This window comes from Lethenteron reissneri, chromosome 5, assembly GCF_015708825.2.
Source record: "Lethenteron reissneri isolate LAM-NWPU_2019-01 chromosome 5, ASM1570882v1, whole genome shotgun sequence".
NCBI classification, from domain to species: domain Eukaryota; kingdom Metazoa; phylum Chordata; class Hyperoartia; order Petromyzontiformes; family Petromyzontidae; genus Lethenteron; species Lethenteron reissneri.
The window spans coordinates 4,913,145-4,933,864 of record NC_083783.1 but is presented as its reverse complement, the minus strand read 5'-3'; the positions used below and the strand labels follow the sequence as shown (position 1 = coordinate 4,933,864).

Genomic DNA, 20,720 nt, shown 5'->3' with positions numbered 1-20,720 from the left:
ACGCTACAAATCCACACGCTGTGGCGCTAAATGCACCGCACACAACACGAAAGAAAAGTCACGTGGTGGTGGTCATCGCGCACGCCACGGTGACGAGCGAGCGCTTCAGAAGGTGAACACCACGAGGGTGCCGTCCACGCTGGTACAGAGAGGGGCTTGTCCGGCTCCCCAGCGTTCGAAAAATACGCTCCACACATCACCGACATGTGTGTGGTACGCGCGCTCCAGCCGGAGCCGCGCCTTAAACAGGCCCCTGAACACTGGAAGCGCAGAGCAGCCGTCAGTGTCACCCTCCAGCATCTTTTTTTCTGAGAGAGACAGAGAGACATGCAGAGAGACAGAAAGAGACAGAGAGAGGCAGAAAGAGACAGAGGTAGGCAGATATTCCTTCCTCGAGGGTCTAATTTAAGCGAGTCAAACCGCTTCCTCTTACTCAGCGGTGTATCCAGACGGACAGACGGACATCGTCATCTTGGCAACTTTCATCATCATCATCATGATTATTCATAGCAAACCCGCCGTGGTAATCATCAGCACCACCTCCAGTGGAATAATCGTCATCAGAATCGTCCAGTCATCATATCATCATCGTGATCATCGTGTAGCCGTCGTCATCGGCATCATCACAGGCATCATCGACAACGTCTCACGATACCATTGAAATTTACTACGCAATGTGGATTGATATAGCGGCCAGGTCTAAATGTGACCGCATCTCCAGACGCTGTACAGAACCAGCGGGCATATAATGTTGTGTATATATATAGAGGTTATATCGAGAGAAAGGCAGTCCGGTACCTCCGATTAGCACGGTTGGCTAGGTACGGTGCAAAATAAGTTCAACATACATGCGCAGATGTGTGAGTCAGTGGGTCTCTATGTGAGTCTATGGGACTCTGTGTGAGTATATGGGTCTCTATGTGAGTCTATGGGCCTCTATGTGAGTCAATGGGTCTGTTTTCTATGTGAGTCAATGGGTCTCTGTGTGAGTCTATGGGACTCTGTGTGAGTCGATGGTTCTCTATGTGAGTCTATGGGTCTTAATGTGAGTCTATGGGACTCAATGTGAGTCTATGGGTTTCTTTGTGAGTCTATGGGTCTCTATGGGTCTCTATGCGAGTATATGGGGCTCTATGTGAGTCTATGGGTCTCTATGTGAGTCTATGGGACTCTATGTGAGTCTATGGGTCTCTATGCGAGTCTATGGGTCTCTATGTGAGTCTATGGGACTCTATGTGAGTCTATGGTTCTCTATGTGAGTCAATGGATCTCTATGTGAGTCTATGGGTCTCTGTGTGAGTTTTTGGGTGTCTATGTGAGTCTATGGTTCTCTATGTTAGTCAATGGATCGCTATGTGAGTCTATGGGTCCCTATGTGAGTCTATGGGTCTCTATGTGAGTCTATGGGACTCTATGAGAGTCTATGGGTCTCTATGTGAGTCAATGGATCTCTATGTGAGTATATGGGTCTCTATGTGAGTTTATGGGTCTCTATGTGAGTCTGTGGGTCTCTATGTGAGTCATTGGGCCTCTGTGTGAGTCTATGTGTCTCTATGTGAGTCTATGGGTCTCTATGTGAGTCTTTGGGTCTCTATGTGAGTCTATGGGTCTCTATGTGAGTCAATGGGTCTCTGTGTGAGTCTATGGGTCTCTATGTGAGTCTATGGGTCTTTGTGTGAGTCTATGGGTCTCTGTGTGAGTCTATGGGTCTTTGTGTGAGTCTATGGGTCTCTATGTGAGTCTATGGTTCTCTATGTGAGTCTATGGGTCTCTGTGTGAGTCTATGGGTCTTTGTGTGAGTCTATGAGTCTCTATGTGAGTCTATGGGTCTCTATGTGAGTCTATGGGTCTCTATGTAAGAGGCAGTCAGTCAGACTTGAACAGGGGACAGCACGGATGGGTGGGAGGAGGAAGAAACTCCGAGACGATGGGTACATCATCATCACCATCAAATACATCATAATCACTCACAACACACCGCCACATTCATCACCACCACGATGATGATGATGATGAAATGAATAATCTAAAGCACTCGTCTCAAAGATGCGGCTGTGTGTGTGTGTAAGTTAGGGGAGCGGTAGTGCAGCGGTTAGCGTGCTGCGCTACGAATCTGGCGACCCGAGTTCGATTCCCGCTCACGGCCAAAATCAGTGACGATTATTATGTGAACCGGTCCTGGGCCTCTTCTAGGTCGACTCAACCTCAAATGAGTACCTGGTGCGGTGTGTAAACATCGCCACTGGGGAGACAAAGGCGGCCGGGCGTGGTGCTGGCCACCCACCCCCTCGTGTGCCGTTCTGGCCTTCATAGGTGCTCGCTAACAGCACTTGCCCCTACAGTTTGTTACAGGCTATAAGGGGGATCTTTGCAGTTTTGTAAGTAAGGAATGATGGCGCAGTGGTTAGCGCTACGCTGCGCATCGAACCCAGCGACCCGAGTTCGTTTGCAGCTCACGGCCAACACGAGTAACGATTCTCTGAACCGGTTTTGGGACTCCCATAGGTCGACTCAGCCTCAAATGAGTACCTGGTGCGGTGTGTAAGCATTGCCACTGGGGAGACAAAGGCGGCCGGGCGTGGTGCTGGCCACCCACCCCCTCGTGCGCCGTGCCGGCCTTCACAGGTGCTACTCGCTAACACCACTTGCCCTAAACATCTGTTGGAGGCTATACGGTGGAGGTGGATCTTTGTCTTTGTGCGCACGGAGCAATAGCGACGGCGTTGCGTGCACTGTCACTCACTCACCTTGATGTATGACTCACTCACTCACCCACTCACTCACTCACTCACCTTGATGTATGACTCACTCACTCACTCACCCACTCACTCACCCACTCACCCACTCACTCACTCACCCACTCACTCACCTTGATGTATGACTCACTCACCCACTCACTCACTCACGCACTCTCACTCACTCACACACTCTCACGCACTCTCACTCACTCACCCACTCACCCACTCACTCACCCACTCACTCACCCACTCACCCACTCACTCACACTCACTCACCCACTCACTCACGCACTCTCACTCACTCTGTCTCTCACTCACGCACTCTCACTCACGCACCTTGATGTATGACTCACTCACTCACACTCACTCACTCACCCACTCAATCGCTTACTAACTTACGCACCTTGATGTATGGCTCGCTCGCTCACTCTCACGCACCCCGCCGAGAGTGGAGAGGTCCCCTCCGCGAGGGAGCCCTCCCGGGTCCGGGGCAGGTGGATGAATGCGTCAACATCTTTGAGCCCTGTGGGGCGAGTGGGGGAGCGGTGGCGCAGCGGTTAGCGCGCTTGCTGTCTTCATCTCAAACCGGGCGATGCTGAGTTTCAATTACCGACCACGGCTAAGATCCGTGGCCGCGAAATATGTTATATACAGCTGTTTAGTCCACTCCGCCGTCCGCATTGCCACCACCCCTGCCCGCGCTGCCCAACACGTTTGGTGAAGGATGCCAAACGATCGTCACGTACGACCCGACACGGCGCACGGATGAGGTCTACCATGCAGCGGTAGATTTGTTTGAAAAAAGGGGAATGCTCCATTAATCTCAAAGCGTTTGAGTTGAAACGATGCAGAACGCTCACCACACAAGCGAGGCACAATCACACACGATCCAATACAAAATTAACATGTATATATACACAAAACCGTCGACGTTTCGGGCAATGACCCTTCTTCATGGCACGTGATATTTGTTGTTCTATGAGAGCAGTGCGAATGACGACTTGAGTTGCCTTGTTGAGTGTTGCTGTACACCTTCCGATGAGCGTGGCTGGCTGTGGGTTGCGTGCACGAGGCATCCGCACGGATGGTGAATTGAAGCTCACTCGGACACAGGCGGGTTTACACGCTGCCCTTGCCAGCGACGAACCTCCTTGCTCATCAACAAAGGCCTCAATCGTGTCGCTACCGATTCAAGTCTCGATTCCCCCCTGTCTGGGTTTCCCTTGCGGTCACCATCCCAGAATCTGACCACGCAGTTCGTGAAGAACGCTGAGTGTGGAACTCTACGTGGACGTCCAGAAATGAACGCCTCGTTAGAGGTTCAAACATCAGACTCAGAAAATGTATTTTTCGATTTAAAGCTTTCGTGACTGCAGGGATTCATCTTCTTGGTTCTTTCGGTAAAGTCACGTAGAAGGGAAGTAATAAAATAATAAAAATAAAACATAATAAAATTTTAATTTAAAGCTTTTGTGACTGCAGGGATTCATCTTCTTGGTTCTTTCGGTAAAGTCACGTAGAAGGGAAGTAATAAAATAATAAAAATAAAACGTAATAAAATTTTAATTTAAAGCTTTCGTGACTGCAGGGATTCATCTTCTTGGTTCTTTCGGTAAAGTCACGTAGAATGGAAAATGTATTTAGACTGGACAAGGAATCCGCTGAGCGATGAAGCTTCTCTTTTCACAGATGTCTAGTAGGGACGGGTAAGAGCGTCACAATAACTCACAATACAGAAACACGAGAGGAGTGCAAAGGTACAAGAAAGGTAAACAAATGACCCAAAGACAGACGAATGAAACTAAAACATGTCATCCCACCAGGCAAAGCCCACTGAGGCATTAACTGGTTTTTCAGAAGCGAGCTTGCCACTAGAGATAGTTTTAAAAAAAAGTGGGTTATCATGCGGACATTCATGGGAGCAAAATCGTCTAAATCATCTTAAAACGCTCAATGCGTGCTTTTTAAATGTGGAGGGAAAAACCGGAGAAGCTATAGAAGAAAAACATCCACGCGACCACGGGGAGAGAGAGAGACGCAAACTCCAAATATACAGCAGCAGCCGTCAGGGTCGGAATCGAAACTGCAACCTCCTCCGAGCTTGACAATTCTTCCTCGAAGACACTGCTGTAACCATCAACTCACTCACCAACTCACTCACAAACCCACTCACTGACTCACCAACTCACTCACTCACCAACTAACTCACTCACTCACAAACCCACTCACTGACTCACCAACTCACTCACTCACCAACTCACTCACCAAGTCACTCACTCACCAACTCACTCACTCACAAACCCACTCACTCACTCACTCACAAACCCACTCACTCACCAACTCGCTCACTCACCAACTCACTCACTCACTCACAAACTAACTCACTCACTCACCAACTCACTCACTCACCAACTCACTCACCAATTCACTCACTCACCAACTCACTCACCAACTCACTCATTCACCAACTAACTCACTCACCAATTCACTCACTCACCAACTCACTCACTCACCAACTCACTCACAAACCCACTCACTCACCAACTCGCTCACTCACCAACTCACTCATTCACTCACCAATCGACTCACTCACCAACTCACTCACTCACTCACCAACTCACTCACTCACCAACTCGCTCACTCACCAATTTACTCACTCACCAACTCGCTCACTCACCAACTCACTCACTCACCAATTCACTCACTCACCAACTCACTCACCACCATCAACCACATCAGGATATCACCAGCAGGCCGATGCTTGCCCTGAGAACGATTGTTTAAGGGCGCTTTATAAATTGAAAATATTCTCATGACTGCCAATTTAAAGACACGAGCCACAGTCGTGCAATGATGGACATGCAACCCAAACTATTGACCAAAGAGTACATCCGTAAAGAGACAGAGTCACATAGATATAGATGAAGATACATAGAGACCCATGGAGATACACACAGACCCATAGAGATACATAGATATGTATGCATGTTGAACTTTTTTCGCACCGTACGTAAACGACTGCGCTAATCGAAGGTGCAGGGTAAGGACAACAAGAAGCAAGTCGTGTAACACGTGGAAGGCTTTTGCGATGAATATTATCCATAATACAGGTGTTTTTTTGTTAGATCGCGTAAATATATAAATGTGCCGTTAAACCCGCCACAAATCTGGCTGTCGCCTGATGATGCTAGTTGCAACTACTGGCGAAACGTCGTACTCGAATAGTAAATGATGTGTATTTACTTTCCAACACACCGGTGTTGCTCTACTAGTAACGAATTAGCCACGTTCTGTTTACGTGACAAACCTTGCTAATTGGCCGTGTCGGGTGGTGGCGGGTTTAACGACACATTCATATATTTACGCGATCTAACCCAAAACGCCTCTATTATGGAAAAAGCATTTCTTCGAGATTCGTTAAACAGCGGTCCGTAGAGATACATTAAAGACGCGTCGTGATCGTACGCTTGTGGGCCATGCAACCCAGAGTATGGACCCATATCCTAAAACAACTGCGGCCTGCGCTCCTTGAACGAAGCAGGAGGTGGAACAGCAACACAAGTTTCAAGTTTCATGTACGAGGTGTAGCCCTGTGAGCCATTCGTCTCTTGAATCGGGTGCAACCGCAACAAACAAAAAAACAAAAACACGAACAAGAAAACATCTTAAAGTGACTGTGTGCAAACAGAAAATCCAAGAAAAGACAGCTAAATATTGCACGAACTCTCTCTCTCTCTTATTCTTAGATTTTTTTTGGTAAAGACACGTAGGTGAAAAATTTAAATTAATAAAAGTAAAATAAAAATAAAAAATAAATCACGACGTTTCGGAGGCAACACAAGCTTCCGTCTTCAGATGGAACCGTCACAGCACGATAGCTGTATCAAGTGAGAGAAATTCCAAGAAACAGTATTTGTATATATACTGGTTGAGAGTGGAAGGAGCCAAGGTAGGCCCTGAATATTATTTTTGTGAGGTTCGGTGCGGCTGAAGCACGCTGTTAAGAATGAGCCTTTGTTGTGTAAACTTGTTGCGGATGATGTAAAGGTGCGTGTTAAAGGGACTGAGCCTTTTTATTATGTAGAGATGATGCGGCTGAAATCGCTGCCAGGAAATGAGTCTTTGTTGTGTAGAATGGTTGACTGAGCCTCTAAATCGTGGCGTGCAGCAGCAGCAGTAGAACAATCTCGACACTGGGCACTCAACTCTTGAAGCACATTTGCCGACACCGCCGCTGCGATTATAATAGCGTCACTTTGCGGGCACGCGTGCCTGTAAACCATTACGCCATTGAGCGCATTTGTGATTCGCGTGCTTGGGCGAATTATCATTTGTAACGCTTGCTGGTTGTTGCAGCTTGAACACAACCGCGAGTAATGCGAGCCCTTGGGCATACTATTTCCATAAATGTTTTTCTTTGACCAGGCGAAGGGCCCACTGAGCTATGCTGCGTTGCTCTTTTTGCCAGAAGCCACCTGGTCACAACGGTCGCGCCAACGAAGTTGCGTATCGTCATCGTGTGGAAATTTGTAGCAGCCAATATATTCTAAACGCGTGATGATGTTGACTCTAAATGTGGAGGCGGGAGGGGGGGCGAACCCGGAGAAAAATCAACGCGATCAAGCGGGGAGAGACACCGCAAACTCCAAATATAGAGCAGGCGTCAGGGTCGGGATCGAACCCGCGGCCTCCTGTATACCAGGCGAGGTAGTTAACATCTCATAGCCACCGTGATGATGGAGAACAGGTGGCGAGGCTTGACGAGAGAGGAACGAAAGAGGGTTACAGAGGGGGATTGCTTCATGTACAGGGGCAGTGTTGAGTCTATGGGCAGTGTTGAGTCTATGGGCAGTGTTGAGTCTATGGGCAGTGTTGAGTCTATGGGCAGTGTTGAGTCTATGGGCAGTGCTGAGTCTATGGGCAGTGCTGAGTCTATGGGCAGTGTTGAGTCCAGGGGTAGTGTTGAGTCTATGGTAGTGCTGAGTCTATGGGCAGTGTTGAGTCTATGGGCAGTGTTGAGTCTATGGGCAGTGTTGAGTCTATGGGCAGTGTTGAGTCTATGGGCAGTGTTGAGTGAGTCTATGGGCAGTGACGAGTCTATGGGCAGTGTTGAGTCTATGGGCAGTGCTGCGTCTATGGGCAGTGTTGAGTCTATGGGCAGTGCTGAGTCTATGGGCAGTGCTCAGTCTGTGGGCAGTGTTGAGTCTATGGGCAGTGCGGAGTCTATGGGCAGTGCTGAGTCTATGGGCAGTGTTGAGTCTATGGGCAGTGCTGAGTCTATGGGCAGTGTTGAGTCTATGGGCAGTGTTGAGTCTATGGGCAGTGCTGAGTCTATGGGCAGTGCTGAGTCTATGGGCAGTGACGACTCTATGGGCAGTGTTGAGTCTATGGGCAGTGCGGAGTCTGTGGGTAGTGTTGAGTCTATGGGCAGTGCTGAGTCTATGGGCAGTGCACGTCTGTGGGTAGTGTTGAGTCTATGGGCAATGTTGAGTCTATGGGCAGTGTGGAGTCTATGGGCAGTGTTGAGTCTATGAGCAGTGCTTCCTAATGTACAGGGGAAGTTAATTCCTGTGGAGTGGCGCTCCTCGCGTCTGGGTGTCTGTCTCGTGAGGTTCGATCACAGCCCAGGAGGAGCTCTCACGCTCTCGGTTGCGAGTTCTGCGTCCAGCGGGAGGTCTCTGAGAACTCTACCAGGGGCCGCGTGCGTCGCCTCTCTGCCACCGATCTCCTTCGTGCCGTACGTCATCCACCGAGACAGAACGGCTGATCGCATTCTCCACTCGTCACACTGCGCCAATCCAAATCGCGAGGCCGTGTAGCGCAGAGGGATTTTTTTACAAAAACGCAATTTTCTTAAAGCCCCGTCATTGTACGCAACGGCTAAGATGCATTCATCTCCTTCGTACGACGGTTGCAATCGAGGTGGTTGATGATTGCGGAGTCAAGAGTAGCCGGGTGGTGCATCGTCGCTGCTGCGGTGATGATGCCTCCTCCTCCTCCGTGTTTGTGAATCGGGACGTTGAGTCTCCGTGTTCCACTCAACGTGGTTCTCTTCTGGGTGGTGACCTACAGTCTACGGCACACTGCCCGGAGAGTTTTTATTTTATTTCCCATTTGAGTATCATCATCATCATCCAGTACCCCCATCTGCTGCTGCTGCTTCCGCAAGCTATGGTTTGTGTGCGGATAATGCGGCTTATGTATATACGTACGGTACATTAAACTTCTTTCGCACCGTACGTAGCCAACCGTGTTAATCGGAAGTGCGGGGCAGGGACAACTAACTAACTAACACACAAAAAGCAGTCCTAAAAAGATGACCTTTCTACCTAAATGTTTTACCAAAAAGTGCATAGCTCCCAGCGGCTTCCTATGAGGGATCGCGAAATGGTCGAGGAGGTTTAGTCGGGGGTTGTGGTCCATGAGCTCCACGGCGGGAGATCCAGGCCAGGGTGGAAGTTCCAGGGTGGAAGTCTTCTGCCAAAACGCTGAGAAGATGCCGCTCACCTCGTGGATAAAGTCACGATTCCACCACCCTCGATCCACCACCAACACCAATTATTATTAAAATGATGTTGAAACGTGGCTCGCTGCATGCTTCTTCCGAAGTCACACGGGACCAAAATAACAAGATGATGATAATGTTTAGGCATTCATATAATATATATCGCTGTCATCGCCTCTCGTGCAAACTGCATCTCTCACAATCGCCGAGGGACCACAGACAAAGCTGTAATGCAGCAGCCAGCGCTCCCAACGATTTTCCCACGCTCTGCGGTCCTCTACATATCAAGCTGGTTTTCAGCCCATTCTCTTCTTGCGTAAGGCTGCAAAAAATGGTTCAGGACCTCAATGTCAGCGTCGGGGTCTGCGTAGCCACGGAGGGCTTCGCGGTAGAGAGTTCGTGTAGTTTCGCTTTGACAATTAGCGAGGGGTTTACGCGTGTTTAGAATTCTTTGCGGTTTGGTGTAAATCCCAAAGCCTCCACGAGCAAAGTCGATCGAAACTTAAGCGCCCAAAACTAATTATTCTCGCGATTTTACTGCTACGTTGGCAGCGGTGCACAATCAAGAACAACAACAACAACAAACTCAACACGTTCTTCAACAACAACAACGACATCATCACCGCGTGCGTGCCTTCGAAAGAGCACATTTTCATGGGGGACGTGTCGGGCAACGACCCTTCTTCATAGCAAACGTATCAATGAAGAGGATATTGGGAGAACCGTCCCGGGGCAGTCCCGCGCGCTTGCCTCGGTCAATCTCCCAGTCACAGCCTCGCCTCTTAGTCGAGTTCACGATCACAATCTTTATTCATCTCCTAGTCACGGCCTCGCCTCTCAGTCGAGTTCACGATCACAATCTTTATTCATGCCGATGGAGGCGGAATCCGATATGGCTACGATGCTACTTTTTCCACAGATGTCCAGTACGAGTAGGGTCAGCAAGTTACAGCAGCAAACATATAAAAAAAACACGGTATGAGTGATTACATGGTAAGCAAGTAAAATAAAATAAAAATTGTACTTTTATTAGAAAGTCCAATCCATCAATATTGGGCAAGGCAGCAAAAACAACAACAACAGAACAGCCCGAGACCACCCCTAGCTAACGCCACACTGCAGCAGTAGTCCCTCCATACAATCGCACGTTGACATTGAACCATCGACACGACGCAGCAGGTAAGGATGAAAGTTACCAATGGTGCGTTGTGTGTGGTGGCAGCTCTACGGCGATGACTCTCCCTTGCCGAACAATTACCTAAAAATGCCCCCCCCCACCCAATCTGTCCTGGCGCCTCGAGATGAATCGCAAATGAGAATTATTATCATCGATGACGATGGGAGGTGCTGATGGTGGTGATGGTGATGAAGATGGTGTATTCGTACTCCTTGGTTCTTTCGGTAAAGTCACGTAGGTATAAAATAAAATCAAACACGACGTTTCGGGCGCAGCACAAGCGACGCTTGTGATTTATTTTATTTTCTACCTACGTGACTTTACCGAAAGAACCAAAGAGTATGGGTCCCTGCGGTCACGAAAGCTTCAAATCTAGATTAACGGTGCCTCTTGTATAGGCCAATGAAACCCACTGCGAATGCCCAATGTGATGGGGCTTCTACCGTAGGATCGCGGTGAGCTCCGTGGACTCGCAACCCGCAGGGTTCGCCGGTTCGATTCCATCTCCCGATGCGCGGCTGGTGAATCAATGGGGACACATTTATTCAATCCTACCCACCAACCTCTCTCCAGCCGAACAACGATATCTAGAGTATACAATGCATAGGCGTGCATTGTAGTCGTCGTCATCGGCATCATCACAGGCATCATCGACAACATCTCACGATACCATTGCAATTTACAACGTCATGTGGATTGATATAGCGGCCGGGTCTAAATGTGACCGCATCTCCAGACGCTGTACAGAACCAGCGAGCATATAATGTTGTTGTATATATATTGAGGTTATATAGAGAGAAAGGCAGTCCCGCACCTCCGATTAGCACGGTTGGCTACGTACGGTGCGAAAGAAGTCCAACGCACACACACATGTAAGTCGGTCGACACATAGGTAGACACGTCAGGTGTGGCGGGGTAAAGTGTGGGCAACACCCAGTCCTTACAACGCGTCTGTGCTACGTGGCAGCGTTGACTGAACATCCTTCTCGAGTTCGCCTCTAAGCGGAGGCCCCGATCCAACAGCAGCGCCGTGTAGGGCAGCAATTGCAGGGCTGCACCTTTATAACAACAACATCATCAAATGTTTGGATTCAGGTCTTCCGGTCAAGTTGGTGACCAATGGTGTGCAGGAGGTCGTGGGTTCCATCGCGACCCTGGCGCCTGCTGTATGTTTCGAGTTTGCGTGTCTCTCTCTCTTCTCTCTCCCCGTGGTCGCGTCGATTTTTCTCCGGGTCCTGTGGTTTTCCCCTCCACATTTTGAATCAACGTCATGTTATTTCGAGGCTTGGGCCGCTATTCATTTCCACATGATAAGCCACTTCGGTGACCTAGCACTTGTGATAGCCAGGTCGCTTTTGAAAATATATATTTTGCTCAGTGGGGCATTCCCTGGTGAAACAAGAAAAATATTTTATGTTTTTAGTAATGGTGTAGAGGTGACATCGCGTCTGCCTGTCCCGTATCAGCATCGCCACTCGCTCGATGCCAGATTTCTCACTCGCTCTCTCTCTCTCTTTCTCTTTTTATACGATCAGAGGAAGCAAGAAGATGCCCCGGTGTAGTCGGAACTTTGTTTCGTTCATCATTTCGTTTTTTGTTTTTTTTCAATGCTTTGCTTTATGTGCCCCTCCCCCCTTTTTAAATGAAAGATTTCTCACAAAAGATGTCAAGCTCTGCTTTCCTCCTTCTTACACCTTCTCACTCTCTCTACCCCCCCCCCCCCTTCTCTCTCTACCCCCTCTCTCTACCCCCCCCTTCTCTCTCTACCCCCTCTCTACCTACTCTATGTTCCCCCTGTTTTCTATTAACATATTTGTAAAAAAAAAAAACGTAACTACGACAAGTGCTGCATCTGCACGCAGCCCTTCTCGCAGTCCCACGGCCTCCGACGGGTAGCTCATAACTGCATGCAGAGCTCCCCGTCTTCTGCCACCGAGCACACGGCCTCCTCTCTCTCTCTCTCTCGTTCTCTCTCTTTTTTCTTTACGATCAGAGGAAGCAAGAAGATGCTCGGTATAGTCGGCACTTTGCTTCGTTCATCATTTAGTTTTTTTTGTTTTTTGTTTTTACATCTTTGCTTTATGTAAAAATCCCCCCCCCCCCATCTCTGCCCCCCTATCTCTCTACCCCATTTCGCTCTCCCTCTCGCTTTCTTTTCTTTTTACTCCTTTTCTCGTTCTCCAGCTCTCTCTCGTTCTCTCACCGGCTCTCTCGTCTGTGCGGCGTCCTCGGGTTCTAACTGCTTTCGGAATTGAATCGCCGTTGCAACGCGATCCTCTCCCCCCCACCGCTCCCTTGTGACAACAAATTAATTATACCCTGAATTATAACCGACGAGTCCCGTGCGCCATCGCGTTAAATTTAGATGGTTACGTGAGCGGGCTGCGGGAACGCGGCGATTCCACAGGGAGAGAAAGAGAGAGAGAGAGGGGAGGGAGAGGAGAGGGAGAGATAGAGAGAGGGGTAGAGAGTGAGAGAGGGAGAGAGAGAGAGGGAGAGAGAGGGAGACGAGCGAGCGAGAGCTTAGAAGATTCGACATCTGCGTCGTGGTTTTGGCCACCGACGATTTTCAGCGGCACTTGGGGATGGAAGGATGCAGTCACTAGTTAGGGACGATGGCTAGTGGGGTGGGGGGGGGGGCAGTGGGGTAATGGGGGAGAAAGGAGGAGGGGGTCGTCGAGACTCACGATGGAACAGCAGACGAAAGGTGCCTGGGCGACAGCGCACGGCGAGGCAAAGGACGTCCACTGTGGAGACGGAGCGATGAAATGAACTCGCGCGCCAGCAGCAGCAGCAGGAGCCCAACGCGACGTTTTGTGGATCGCGAGATCGTGAGAGGTGGGGCGTGTGAGGGGGGGAAGGGGGGAGGCGTTCATCCATCAGTGGATAGATCAAGGCTGGTGATGATGATGATGGTGGTGGTTGTTGTGAAATTGTCGTCATCGCCGATCGCAGATGTCTCCAGCATTGCGGGAAGTCGGCACAGAATCTATCGAGGGCATGAGGGCAGTGCGCGTTGATGATGTTTCCGTAGGGGATAACGCACGGGCCCTCTGTCGCTCCACTGCTGGATGAATAACCCTGTTCGTTGTCACACGTTCATTGACTCTGTGGTGTTGCTCTACGGAGTGACGGCGATTGTGAATAAGCGCATTAGTTTATGAGAACGTGTCATCTCTGACGGTGTTCTCGAAAGATTAGGCAGCTGACACGAAACACACACATTGGCGGCTTTGCGTCGTGCACCAACGAACACCCGAAAGTTTGGAAGCGAGGGTCGTTACGCGAAACGTCGCCGATGTTCGCAATGTGCCAATGCCACGGTTTTAAGGTAATTTTGGGGTGCTGATTCCAAATCTGGTCAACACACTTTTTCTGGCATAAGGTATTCCAACGGTATTAAGGTAATTTTGGGTTTCTGATTTCAAATCTGGCATCAGTTTTTGTCTACCACATCAGGTTTTTGAGATATCAAATATTGCATTTTCAATAAAAACTGCAGAAGAAAAATATTAAATAAATGTGGATATCTACATAAAATGATATTATAAACACACTATCCTAAAAATACAGCACTATATTTTAACACTAATGCAGTCACTGACTCGCAACAACTTACAATCATAAGTGACAGAGTTAATTTCGGGTACAATCAATGAGAATGGGGTATGCCGATAGCATAAAAATGAGATGTGATAGAGCAAATCTGAGATCAGATTTGGAATCAGCGCCCTGAAATTAGTCTGCAATAGTCCAGGCCAGAATTTTTTTTTTTGTTGACCGGTGTTTACGACTATCGTGTCGATTACTCTTTGGTTCTTTCGGTAAAGTCACGCAGAAAGAGAAAATACTAAATTAAATAATAGCATACGACGTTTCGATTGCAACACGCGCAATCATCATCAGGTACAAATGGAAGAGAAAACAAAACCTAGTAAACTTTATAATGCAATACAACACAGATAGTCGGCTAACATAACAGTCAATACCCTACCTGCTTGATTACGTTCTTCCAAAGATTGTTATGTGTGTGTTTCTCTCTGTGTGTCTCTGTGTTATCTCTCTGTGCTTGTGTCTGTCTGTGTGTCTCGGGTGCTGTGTTTTGTCTCTCTCTCAAATGTAGCAATCTTTGGAAGAACGTAATCAACCAGGTAGGGTGTTGACTGTTGTGTTAGCCGACTCTGTGTTGTATTGCGTTATATTTCTAAGTTTACTAGGTTTAATTTCGATTTAAAGTTTTCGTGACTGCAGGAATTCATCTTCTTGGTTCTTTCGGTAAAGTCACGTAGAATGGAAATAATTAAATAATAAAAATAAAACTATTTTATGATGTTTTATTTTTATTATTTTATTATTTCCCTTCTACGTGACTTTACCGAAAGAACCAAGAAGATTTACGAGGTTTATTTTATCTTACATTCGTACCTGACGAGGACTGCTTGTGGTTGCAATCGAAACGTCGTATGTTATTATTTAATTTAGTACGTTATCTCTTTCTACGTGACTTTACCGAAAGAACCAAAGATGAATTCCTGCAGTCACGAAAGCTCCAAATCAAGTTCTATCCTGTCGATGTTTCAATTTGGCCTACCCATATATTACCCACGCCGCCCGAGGCTGCTGATGGGATCCAACTCATGGGGCCGGCGCAGTCCGAAAGCCACGAACTTTCCCCGTCTCGCGGTGGACCGAGTAATTCGCCCGCCGCGGAGCGTGACTCTCAAGCCGATAAAAAGCGGATAAAGTCCGCTCAATGATATCCGCGTCTTCGAGTAAACAGCGTGCGTGCGTGCGTGTCTTTGTTCTCTGCAAGAGTGTGGAGCGGTGGTGTAGTGGTTAGCACAGTGCGCTACGAACGCAGCTACCCGCTCGTGGTCACCGTCAATTGACACATATCTGAACAAGCGCCCGGGTCTCCCCGAGGTCGACTCAGCCTTAAAACGAGTAGCTGGTGCGGTGTGTGAACATCACCTCTGGTGAAGAGAAAAGGCGGCCGGTCGTGGTGCTGGCTACCTCCACCCCCTCGTGTGTCGCCTCGGCTTTCCATAGGGGCTACTCGCTAACAGCGCTTGCGCCAACAGTCTGTTAAAGACTCTATGCAAAACACATTGTGCTACATTGACATCCAGACCGTGTTGTCTACTACTACAACGGTGTTTCACCTACATGTATACGCTAAATTTCGATTTAAAGCTTTCGTGACTGCAGGGATTCATCTTCTTGGTTCTTTCGGTAAAGTCACGTAGAAGGGAAATAATAAAATAATAAAAATAAAACATACTAATATAATTATTGTATTATGTTTTCTTTTTATTTATTTCCCTTCTACGTGACTTTACCGAAAGAACCAAGAATATGTATACGATAACATACACAATTTATATACATACACGCTACATTACATAAACTCGTGATGTTTTAACTTGGAATATATATATAAAACCCATCGTGCCTCCCGACGTATCAATACACGTGTGTGTTAGTGTACCTACGTGTGTGTTAGTGTACCCACGTGTGTGTTAGTGTATCGCCTCGCACGGGGTCCCGTAGTTTATCCGGAGTGCCGCTACCAGTAACCAATTGCTGATGAGACCCCGGAGAGTCGAAACGGCCCCAGGTGTTTCTCACTTGACAACATCGCATTGGAAATGCAACAGAGCTGACGGTTTAAAGCTTTCGTGACTGCAGGGATTCATCTTCTTGGTTCTTTCGGTAAAGTCACGTAGAAATAAATAAATAAAATAATAAAAATAAAACATTATAAAATAATTATCACGACACCGCAAGTAGGCGTCTTCAGGTGAAGAACAGGTCTGTCTCCTTGACTGTCTGTCTCCTTGACAGACCTGGTCTTCACCTGAAGACGGCTACTTGCGTTGTGGCCGAAACGTCGTGAGAATTATTTTAATATGTTTTATTTTTATTATTTTATTAATTTCTTTCTACGTGACTTTACCGAAAGAACCAAAGAAGAAGAGCTGACGGTGTTGAATACGTCGTAATTTCATGGCATGTATGTGGAGATACAGAACATACGTTTGATTCGTGTTCGCTGGTAAACAGTCGGGTTAAAACCCCGAGTTTCGTCTCCCTCTCTTACGTCGTTTCGCGAATACGTCGCCACTTTGTTCACTTTACTACCAACACCGACGCCTCGACCCCACACTTACGTCGCTGACAGCATCGCCCGTCCCTCCGTTCTCGTTATCCGTCGTCTCTTCAGCCTTCACCTCCACCACGCACGATACCTTAAGTCGCTTCGACTTACGTCGTTTCGTTGTTCGTCATGGCACCTTTCAGGAACGCATCCCCCGACGTAAACCGAGGTATTGTCCGTATATTCACACGTGTATATATATATATAAACCGCACGGCATATGCAGACAGTCTACATATCCTGCAGTGATAATCTGACCGCAAATCCTCCCTGTAGCGCACGCTGCCGGCAAAAAGAAAACGCCACGTGGAGTAACGACCGCTTGTACGGTAATGCGTGTGCACTAATCCACAGCCTAGAAACGCGTCTTTAGCAACGTACAACATGCCGGCATGGGCATGTATATATGTATATTTATATGTACATGGTGTATTAACACAACGTGTGTGAAGATGCATTGTCTTAACATTTAATAGCGGACTGTGTGCACGTACTTACGGAATACAATTAGGATCATCATCATCATTGTCATTGTCGGTCGTGCTCTATCCACTGCTGGATGAAGGCCTCCCCCAATCGCGTGTTGGTGGAGATCGATTGTTGAATCACATGGCAGTGAGAGATATTTGTCTTTCATTGCACTTGCCCCAGAAGCATGTTAAGGCTATATGGTGTATCTTTGTCTTTGACACTGCATTTTTGCGCTGCACTACGAACCCGGCGACCCGAGTTCAATTCCCAATTAGGGCCAACACGAACACCAGGTGATGATTATCTGAACCAGTACTGAGCCTCCCCTAGGTCGACTCAGCCTAAAATGAATACCTGGTGCGGTGTGTAAACACATCGCCGCTGGAGAGACAAAGGCGCGTATGACAGTGTCGGCCTTCACAAGCGCTACTCGCTAACAGCACTTGCCCCAACAGTCTGTGAAGGCTACACGGGGGATCTTTGTCTTCATAAAAATTCAAATGTGTACTTATACAAATCGATTATATAATCATATACTGCATGACTTCTAACAATCGTCGTTGTTGATGATACTACAGTTACATAAATAAATCATGTCTCTCCACGTCAAAGGTAAAAGTCTTACACATCCCATCAGCATGCACGCACGGCATCCTCAGAGGGCGTAATTGGAGCAGCATTGATTCAAAACGAGCAAAACACTCTGGAGCGGTTACACACACTCAGAGTGTCTCATCAGCGGCAGCGTTCGGCTTCGCTTGGGTCAATGCTGGTAACTTGCAGGTTCGAGATGCATGGTGTGCGTGTGTGAGTGTGTGCGTGCGTGTGTGAGTGTGTGCGTGAGTGTGTGCGCGCGTGTGTGAGTGCGCGTGTGTGTGCGCGCGTGTGTGCGTGTGCGCGTGTGTGCGTGTGCGAGTGTGTGAGTGTGCGAGTGTGTGAGTGTGTGTGCGCGCGTGTGTGTGTGTGTGAGTGTGTGTGAGTGTGTGTGCGTGTGTGAGTGTGCGTGTGTGAGTGTGTGCGTGCGTGTGTGAGTGTGTGTGCGCGCGTGTGTGAGTGTGTGCGCGTGCGTGTGCGTGTGTGTGTGCGCGCGTGTGTGAGTGCGCGTGTGAGAGTATGCGCGTGTGAGTGTGTGAGTGTGTGTGTGCGTGTGTGAGTGTGTGTGCGTGCGTGTGTGAGTGTGTGTGAGTGTGTGTGCGTGTGTGAGTGTGCGTGTATGAGTGTGTGTGTGCGTGTGTGAGTGTGTGCGTGCGTGTGTGTGTGCGTGCGTGTGTGAGTGTGTGTGCGCGCGTGTGTGAGTGCGCGTGTGAGTGTGCGTGCGTGCGTGTGTGAGTGTGTGTGTGGCCTCAAGGTGCACATAGCCTGGCACAAGCGTCGTGGTGACGTCACCGCCACTTAGTGACGAATGGCGGTTGTTGTGTGCGCGCGCGTCTCTGAGTGCGTGTGTGAGTGTGTGTGTGATTGGGGAGCGGTAGTGTAGTGGTTAGCGCTACGAACCCGGTGACCCGTGTTCGCTTCCCGCTCACGACCAACACCGGTGACGTTTATCTAAAACCGATTCTGGGCCTCCTCTAGGTTGACTCAACCTCAAATGGTGTGCAAAAAATCGCCACTGGGGAGACAAAGGCGGCCGGGGGTGGTTCTGGCCACCCACACCCCCTCGTGTGCCGTGCCGGTCTTCAAAAGTGCTCGGTACCGGAACTTACCCCCAAAAGTCTGTTAAGGCTACACGGGGGATCTTTGTCTTTGTTATAGACAAGGAACCCCGCCTCTCTACGCTATGGGGGAGGGGTTGGGGCAGTTCAAACGCACAATTATATAACAATACACAACACAGAATAATGATTCGGTGCCGTTGCTGAGAACATAAACCACAAAACAGATAAGTGGACAACCCGCATACGATTGTAGCTTGACCCCCGAATCGCGGCTACACGAGTTTAGAAAAAAAAAACGACACGAGCGCGTGTTTATTCTGTCCTGCTCATTAACATGTTTCATTCACTTGGATCATAATCCCCCCTGGAAGTGGAGACGTCCCGTTCGCAAGGGGAGTAGTGGTGGTGGTGGGGGAAGGGAGTTGGGTAGGGTGGTGGTGATGCGTCCTGCATATCGAGTGACATCTCCAGAGCAAACACGCGATGACACCGCATCTTCCGCTTAAACAACACGCACACACTGTTGTTGTTGTATAACAAAACTTTTGTGAATAGTTAACAAAGTCGAAGAGGGGGCAGCCGGGGCAGTGCTCACTCTGGTGAGCGGTGGCTGGGCATCACAGTAAAGGGGTCGCCCGGTTCGTAGTGCAGTGCAGCGCTAACCACAGCGCCACCGCTCCCCAGGAGCAGTCACGCCGTTGCACGTGCTGCGCGAGTGTGGCTTTAGTCGCATATTGAAGACGAATTCTTTCTTTGTAAAGTCGCAAAGACTGGCAGAACATGTGTGACTGTGAGTGTGTGCCCGTGTGTGGGGAGCGGTGGTGTAGTGGTTAGCGCGCTGCACTACGAACCCGGCGACCAGAGTTCGATCCCCCGCTCACGGCCAACACCGGTGACGATTATCTAAACCGGTCCTGGGCCTCCCCTAGGTCGACTCAGCCTCAAATGAGTACCTGGTGTGGTGTGTAAGCATCGCCACTGGGGAGACAAAGGCGGCCGGGCGTGGTGTTGGCCACCTACCCCCTCGCGTGCCGTGCCGGCCTTCATAGGTGCTCGCTAACTGCACTTGCCCCAACAGTCCGTTCAGGCTATACGGGGAATATTTGCCTTTGTTGGGAGATCCTTCTACGTTGAACAACAAACACTTTGCTTGACGACGTAGGTTGCTGATCATCATCATCATCACCACGATCCATGGGCAGATAGCCACCGTAGCTGTCCCCTGCACATTTCGTCATAAGTTTTCACTTTCCTCTGCCTTGGTGCCGATACGGCTCCAGCAGTGGCCGCACATCTTTGTGGCACCGATCTCTTCATGATGTCGTCTTGGTCGAGCCGTTCTCCGTGAGCTCTTTCTCTCTCGCCGCCTGCCTCCTTCCATTTGTCTGAAGAACACGCTTCTAAAACGTCTCGTTGTCGTCAATCCTGCACACGTGTCCAAATCGTAACTTTCAATCATAATCATCATAGTCAGTAGCCATGGTCAATCCACTGCTCGATGGAAGCCTCCTCCCCCAAAACGCTGAGGCCGTCACCACCACCTCGAACGATCCAGCAAGCGGATCACTCTCGCAGCGAGCAGTGCACCACCCCGCGTATGAGTGAACCGGCCACTCCACATCTTCCAAACGATGACGTTCCTTCTAAAGTCACGTCAATCCGCCTTCTTTCACCCACACTACGTAACGAATACCACCCGTTGCCCTTCGTGTGGGAAAGCATCGCCGAGTCTCAAGACTTCTTTTGAAGGAGGGTGCTGCTACATTGCAAATGTTTGGTCACGAATTCCATAATCAAATAATTATTTAATTATAATTCATTTATTCTATGAGTCTTTTGGTTAAAGCCAAATACTCAAATGAGTATCTGGTGCGGTGTGTAATCATCGCCACTGGTGAGACAAAGGCGGCCGGGCGTGGTGCTGATCACCGATCCCTTCGTGTGCCGTGCCGACCTTCACATGTGCTCGCTAACAGCACTTGCCCCAACAGTCTGTTGCAGGCTATACGGGGGATCT

The 20,720-nt window shown here is 48.9% G+C and overlaps 1 protein-coding gene across 3 annotated transcripts in view; it reads left to right on the top strand.

Annotated features, from left to right (window-relative positions):
- LOC133351532 (transcription cofactor vestigial-like protein 2) overlaps positions 1–20,720 on the top strand; it is a 63,126-nt gene that overhangs the window by 11,149 nt on the left and 31,257 nt on the right. The window contains exon 1 of one of the 3 annotated variants that reach the window (XM_061566840.1): positions 13,117–13,258. The exons of the other annotated variants lie outside the window; for them this stretch is intronic. The gene's annotated coding sequence lies outside the window, so the exon portion shown is untranslated. Of the gene's footprint in view, positions 1–13,116; positions 13,259–20,720 lie in introns of those variants that run through there. 3 annotated transcript variants of the gene reach the window in all.